Source organism: Cajanus cajan, chromosome 2 (assembly GCF_000230855.2).
Source record: "Cajanus cajan strain Asha chromosome 2, NIPB_CcT2T_4, whole genome shotgun sequence".
NCBI lineage: Eukaryota > Viridiplantae > Streptophyta > Magnoliopsida > Fabales > Fabaceae > Cajanus > Cajanus cajan.
In genome coordinates, this window is record NC_138518.1 from 62,754,780 (window position 1) to 62,762,418 (window position 7,639).

Below are 7,639 nucleotides of genomic sequence, written 5' to 3' on the forward strand. Positions count from 1 at the left end.
ATTTATTTGAAAATTGTTCTCACTCCTTATGTTTTTTTGTGTAATATAATCATAAAAATAATTAAATAAATAGAGATGGATGTTCCAGCGATCCCAGCTCCTTTTCCTTCAGTAATTTCTGCAGTATTTTTTGGGACTACGTGGAGTGTTGATGCGGTAGCAAATGCAGTCACATTTAATGGAGTAGCAGTGTCGAGTTTTACCTTTTCTCCAAACCAAGAAGTCCCTACCGTGATCGACGGCCCCATAATAGTCACTTTCTTTTTACCGCCCGCTAACCATGTGAACCCAATTGTAAATTTGTTTCAACCACCCATGTAAATATTATATTAGAAATAGAAAAAGAAACTAGATTATGTAAATAGGCACGTATTGTAAATGTTTCCAAAAATATGTATTATATATGTAAAAGTAAGCAACTACGCACGTAGTGGTAAATATTTATGGTACGGTATGATATATAATATTATTACTATACATGTGTTTTCTAGCTAGAAATATTATTTATATATATATACACGTATATTACCGAGATTAATAATAATACGACTAGACGTTATAATTTATGTTGATAGTATATAGTTGTTTTCACTTTTATATTGATTATTTTGATTTCTTTGAACTCTAACTTGCCCTCGCATATTTCTACGTGATTAGATTGTGATGATCATACTTGATATGAAAGTAGAACAGTGATAGGTTTTTCAGGTGAAGTCCTTTAGAGGCCATGTTAGATGGCAATTCTAATATTGTGGAGTTACCCCTATGAAGCTATATTAGTTGTATCTGGCAGGTTTGACTGGCTACTAAGCTTATTATTTAGTATCTAGATTACTGTATACTTTCATATACTTGTATAGAAATTTTATTTCTCTAGGTTTTGGAACTCTTACTTGTATATATTATAGTATCTATTTTCCATATAGGTCTTGAATAATAATTCTAGATAATTAGTTATGTATGTCTTTCGTTGCTAGTTGTTAACGGTTAAATATAAAGACTGACAAGTCGTTACAATTTGAGTTTAAGTTTTAATAAAATCTAACAATGTCCATTAATAATATCAAGTTTACATCTAGAATAAAAATTATCAAATTAATATAATATAAACTATAAAAAATAAAAATATTAAAATTACAAATTAATATAAATGATTATATTATATTTATAAGGAAAGTACTAAAATAAGTTATTCTAATTTATAATTTTTTATTAAATATATTTTAAATTAAATTTTAAAAATTAAAAAATATTTTTATTTTAGTTGGATTGGTTCAATGCAAAATGATTTTCTGAACTAATAAAATCAGTTAAGAACTGATTCTCGATCTAATCAACCCACCAATTGGTTTAGTCCAATTTTCAAAATTATAATATTTTATATATTTTTCGTCTACCAACTTGAATCAATGTGAATGACGAGAAATTCATGTCAATCAAGGATCATATGGTGACTTTTGTAAATATAAAAAATTTAAGTTAAGGGAAAATGTCCACTTACTCTGTGTCTATTAAACTTTCGGGAAATTAGTCATTGTATTCGATGAAGAAATATTTTTTGGTGATTAAGAAAATGTTTTTCTTTTGCCAATTTAAGCATAGTGTAAACTATCTCAAGTATGTTAGGGACTAAGGTGATGTCTTATCTCATCTTAATATAGCAGATTGTTCTGTTTTTCTACAATTTGCTCCATTTGTTTTTCGATCCAAATAGGTGATGTCTTATCTCACCTTCATTATTCTCATCCCTATTATTACATTATGAAGTTGATGATGGACATAGTAAGCCACGTTTAAACCACATTAATGCACAACTCCGAAAAAGAAATACATGAAAGTTGATGAGGATCCGTGTCTTTGGTTTTGATTTGACATGCATGTGGATGTTTCCAATGTGAAGATTTAGGTTAAACCTGTAGAAAATAGAGCCCCTTAGGTTCACTTTGAGAAGCAAAAGGGTCCCAAACCATGTGACTAAAGCATTGCAAAAGTGAGAATTTCTCTAGCAGCTTCGTGGCTTTGAGCAATGAACAGAGATAGATAAACTGTTGCCACCACAACTAATGTGGCAGCCAATCTATCAACTCTGTCATTGAGGCAGGGCTTCCTTCCAACAAGTAGATTATTAGTCTCACCAACTGTTATGTCCTTCTAGGTCCTTTACCTTGTACAACTTTCTCTTGTTGTGTAGACAATAGAAGAATACAACTACGAGGATAAAAAACAAAGAGCACTAGGGGCATGACTGCATGAGTTAGGAGACAAAAGTTGTGACTTAACCCTGTCGTTCCCTTGGTCCCTTTTACTTTAACCACACCATCCTTGTGAACATTGTGACATTAATTCAATGATGCTCTACTTTCTTGTAAGCTAAGTTGGGGCATAGGGGTAGATCCATGTTTCCATTTTTTTAATTTTAATAGGTAATTTTGTGTAAATTTTTTTAGAAACATTTTTAAATCTGAAAAATTAGTAAGAAAAGTTAAAATTAATAAACTTACAATACATAAAATCATCTTATACATAAACTAATTTATATAAATTTTTCTTTTAAAATTTTCAAAATCTTTTTTTTTTTAACTTTATATAAATTAGTTTTAATTTATTAAATCTTATTTAAAAAAATTTTGTATAAATTAGTTTTAATTTATTTAAAAACTTATTTTAATGTTTTCAAGCTCTATAGTTTTCTCTATAGTTTTTTTAGTTTTCTCTGTGTATTCGTTCATTCCTTGTAGGTGTGGTATCTACTGCAGCTAAAAAAAGTGGATGGATAAATTTAATGATTAACATAAAATGATGATAAATATGATAGATTATTGGTGGGCTATAAGCTCCAAAGCCACTGAAATGATGGCTTCCTTAATAATGCCTTGAGTTTGAGAGCTTTCTCTACTATTAACTACAACATTCTGCAACTTTATAAACCCTAAACCCATCATTTTCCTTTGAGCTAGTTAACATAAAGCTTAGGTAATCCGAAGAGAGAAATAGTAACTAACTAGGAAGTACAGTAAGAACTAAAAATAGAAAGGTTTATTAAGATCGGGTGTCTGCGTTTTCTTTATGTTAAACGAGGTTAAAAAATGAAAAGGATTTTTCATCTTAAATTTATGTGTTATCGACCATGGTAAAATAAGCCAATAAACTCACCCAACAAACGGACCTTACTCACATATTTTTGAGATCCTTTCTGAATGGAGAACCACTGAACTGAAGTGAACCACACGATCATAACTCGTACTAGGTTAGAAACAATGATTTGTTTGAGAAATCATAAAGGCGAGAAACAAACCGTACAAACAATTACCCAACATAGGGCTAAACGGAAGCCACGTTATACGAACCAAATATATCACGTAGATGTAATAAGTCTACATACATACGCTATAAAGAAATAAATGTTAAAAACTAAATAAATTAAAAATATAAATATAGAAACTAAAAAAACATTTTAAACTATAACTATAAAAAAATAAAAAATAAAATATTTTTTTTAACCTTTTTTAATCATAATTATGGTGCAAAATATTTATTAAATTAAAGTGTGTTTGTATTAAGTTGAATTTCATTCAACGTCAATCTTATGCAAAAGAGCTCGTTCAGGTTGAATGTACATTAAAATGTGAGAATTAAGCAATACATTAGTTGACTATTTTTAATCAAGTTTTTTTCTCTTGCTCGTCAGACTAATTTTAATAGAGTTTTCTATCTCAACCATATTATTTTTATTCATGAAATTTGAATAGGAGATTTATTTAAAATTATGCCTCTTTATTTAAGACATTTAAGTCCTGATTTACTATACTAATTAACAATTAACAACATTTTGGTATTATGCTCGGCTTAGAATTTATTTGAGAAAATCTAAAATCTTTTAGACTTTTATATATAATAAACATGAATTATCGAAAATCTTGCCCAATTCTCCTTTGCCTGGATTAGGTGGAACCTATACTTCGTTATATATAATTTTCATGGCATTTTTTCGATCACTGCGATCTACTTAACCTTGCGCCATCGATCGTCGTAGATATCAGTATCACACCTGATGAAAAACTATTGACATTATGTTAAAAATAGATAGCACTCTTGTTAACAAAAACGAAAAAAGAATAAATCTTATTTAGTGTATATTGGATCAAGCAATAGTTAGTCTTAATGGAAATGAACTATCCTTATATGCAAAATTTACATGATATTAGGGGTACGGCTTGAATCTTGAAGTTATCATTTCTGTTCCAGTGGTCAGTCTCACAACTGTCTTTGTGGATTTCATCTCAAAGACCGAAAATTTAATTAATAATGGATTATTTTGCTTCAAAAATAGTCATTTCTCTTTTCTTTTAATAATTTATAAGAGTTTTTTTCAGTAAGTATTTCCCTGTTGATTATACTTGTCTTTAAAAATAGTAAAATTATATAAAATAAAATAAAAAAATTTCTTGTCTTTCCCTGCTAATTCTTTTTCAATCATAATAGTTTTTTTAATCAATATTCAATCATAGTAATTTATGAATAACTCAACAATACCTCATCATCAACTTGTTATCACTTTAAAAAAAAAAAACAAGAAAACTTGTTGTCACGTGTGGTAGCCTTTATGACATGCTTTGTTATGGACCAGAGCCAGCAATTTGAGCTGAAAAGGTGCTAAATTCTAACCGAGAAACTCTTTTCATATTACCCCAATTGGCCAAAGTTGCAACTAGACGAGTAAAGGAAATTAAAAACCAATTTCATGACTCAGAAAATCACAGAATTAATAAAATCTAAAACTTTCTTTTTCACATAAGCATCGGCATATATGTGTAAGAGATAAGCTTCAAATATTGTGAATTATAGTTAAAGAAAAGAGAACTTATTAAAGTCCTTACCCATCTACTCGTAGGGAACCTCATTATAAAAATAATCTTCACGCTTTCCATAAATAATTATGTGACTTAATAATTTCTCTGCTTCTCATGCTTGTTTTTTAGCTGCTGTAACTGCAGGACATGAGCCAACATGCTTCTTTGAAGCTGTTCGTTTTCCTTCATGGCGTGATGTCATGCGCAAGGAGATTAAGGCTCTTGAAAATAATGGTACAGGGACTCTTGAAGATTTGCCACCTGAAAAGAAAAATATTCGGTGTAAATAGGTGTATAAAATCAAATACAGCTTTAATAGTACTGTAGAGAGACACAAAGCACGTCTTGTTATTCTTGGCAACAATCAAGTTGCGGATATTATCTTCAATGAGACCTTTGCTCCAATCGCTAAGATGGTCTCTGTTCGTGTATCCCTTGCAGTAGTTGTTGTTTGTGGGTGGGAACTTCATCAAATGAATGTTCACAATGCTTTTCTACGTGGTAATCTTGATGAAGAAGTATATATGTCTCTTCCTCCTAAGTTTTTTGGTGCCTCTCTTGGAACATTTTGTAGATTGAGGAAATCTCTATAAGGTATCCGACAAGTTCCTCGTAATTAATTATCTAAGCTTGCTTCCCTTGAAATCATTTGGATTTGTTCAATCTTATGTTGATTACTCGTTGTTCTCTTGAATCACATGGTTTCATTATTCATATTCTTAATATATGTTAATGATTTGATCATTGTCGGGAATGATTCTGCGACAATTCCTAATTTCAAAGTTTATCTTAATACTTGTTTTCACATGAAAAATTTGGGAGTTTTGAAGTATTTTCTTGGTATTGAGACTGCTCATGGACATGATGGTTTATTTCTTTCTTAGCATAAATATATGCTTGATATCCTTTCTGAAGCGGGTATGCTTGGTTCAAAACCTTGTGAGTTTCCTATGGAACAAAATCATCAATTAGCCCTTGTTACGGGTCCCAATTTTGCTCATCTAGATCGTTACAGACGATTAGTCAGTCATTTGATTTACCTCACCATCACACGCCCAAAACTTTGTTATGTTGTTCACACTCTAACTCATTTTATGCAAAATCCCAAAGAAGTTCATTAGAATGTTGTTCTACGGGTTCTTCATTATTTAAAAGGAAATCTTGGGCAAGATCTTTTGCTTTCTATAAATAGTGTTTTACTTCTGACTACTTACTGTGATTCAAATTGAGCCACTTGTCCTTTGATTCGTCGTTTTCCTATCGATTACTTTATTAGATTGGGTGTTTCCCATATTTTTTGGAAGATTAAGAAACAACCGACTAAGGCTGAATATCGTTCTATGACCACTGCTAGCTGTGAGCTGACTTTGCTTAAATTTGTGCTTAAGTCTCTTGGAGTTCATCATTCGACACCTATGTGTCTACTATTTGATAATCAAGAAGCTCTCCACATTACTGTAAATCCTATTTTTCATGAATGCACAAAGTATATTGAGGTTGATTGTCATTTTGTTTGCTACCTTTCATGTTCCTACCAACCTACAACTAGCATATATTTTTACCAAGGCTCTTCAGAAACAACAATTTCAGTTTCTTCTTCGCAAGTTGAACATTCGGAATCTTCATGTTCTAACTTGAAGGGAAGTGTTGGAATAATTGAGAGTTGTATCTTAACAACATATCATCTATATCTCAATTATATCTTCATGTAATTAGGAATAACATGTTTATCTCCTATAATATCTCTTGTAAATATTTAGAATATTAATTACAATATTAATTACAGACCTTTTGACAGAACATAATTTATATAATTTTTTACTATCAACATGAATAAGATAAAATTATCTTTCGTATTCATTCTTTACCCCAATTGGCCAAAGTTGCACTAGACTAGTAAAGGAAATTAAAAACCAATTTCATAACTAAAAGATCACAGAATTAATAAAATGTGAAACTTTTTTTTTCACATAAGCATTGACATATATGTGTATGAGAGATAAGCTTCAAATATTGTGAATTATAGTTAAAGAAAAGAGAATTTACTAAAGTCTTTACCTGTTTACTCAAAGGAACCTCATAATAAAAATAATCTTAATTAATGGTTCATGATTTGAATTATAATTAAAGAAAAGAGAATTTACTAAAGTCTTTACCAGTCTATTCGAAGAAACCTCATTATAAAAATAATCTTAATGGTTCATGTATTTATCCTTGATTTATGAATTTAATTCATTATTATTCACCTCGATATTGTCCATGGAAAGAATGAAGAAATTAAAATCACCAAATGTTACCCCCCTCCCCAAACACAAAAAGTATTTTTAGTTGTAGGGACTGCCAAGCCAATATTTTCCATCCCACTGCAATAAAGGGGACAGAAACTGTACCCATAAAGACCACTGCCACTTGATAAAATGTTTTGTCACGCAAAAGTGTATGACAGAAAAGTGAGACATCATTTTAGCAAAGATAACATTGATTGTTACTACGAAACCACTATATATTTTCTCCACTACTCTAGGATTCTTAAGCCTTTTGTTTTTACCTCATAATTTCAACTACAATTTTTAAGTACAACGACATTTTCTAGTTTCTCTTTCTAATAGTAATGAAAAAGAACGTATCCCCTTCTGAATCCTATTCAGAGAAAAATAAAACCAATTAAAGGGATTTGAGTGTTTTCCATCCGAATAATGCAGCGAATGCCAAGGCCGATTTTCGGTTTAAGGTTCCATTTGGATAATGTACGTATGAGCATGTTTCAACTTGATGAGCTCCTAATTTGT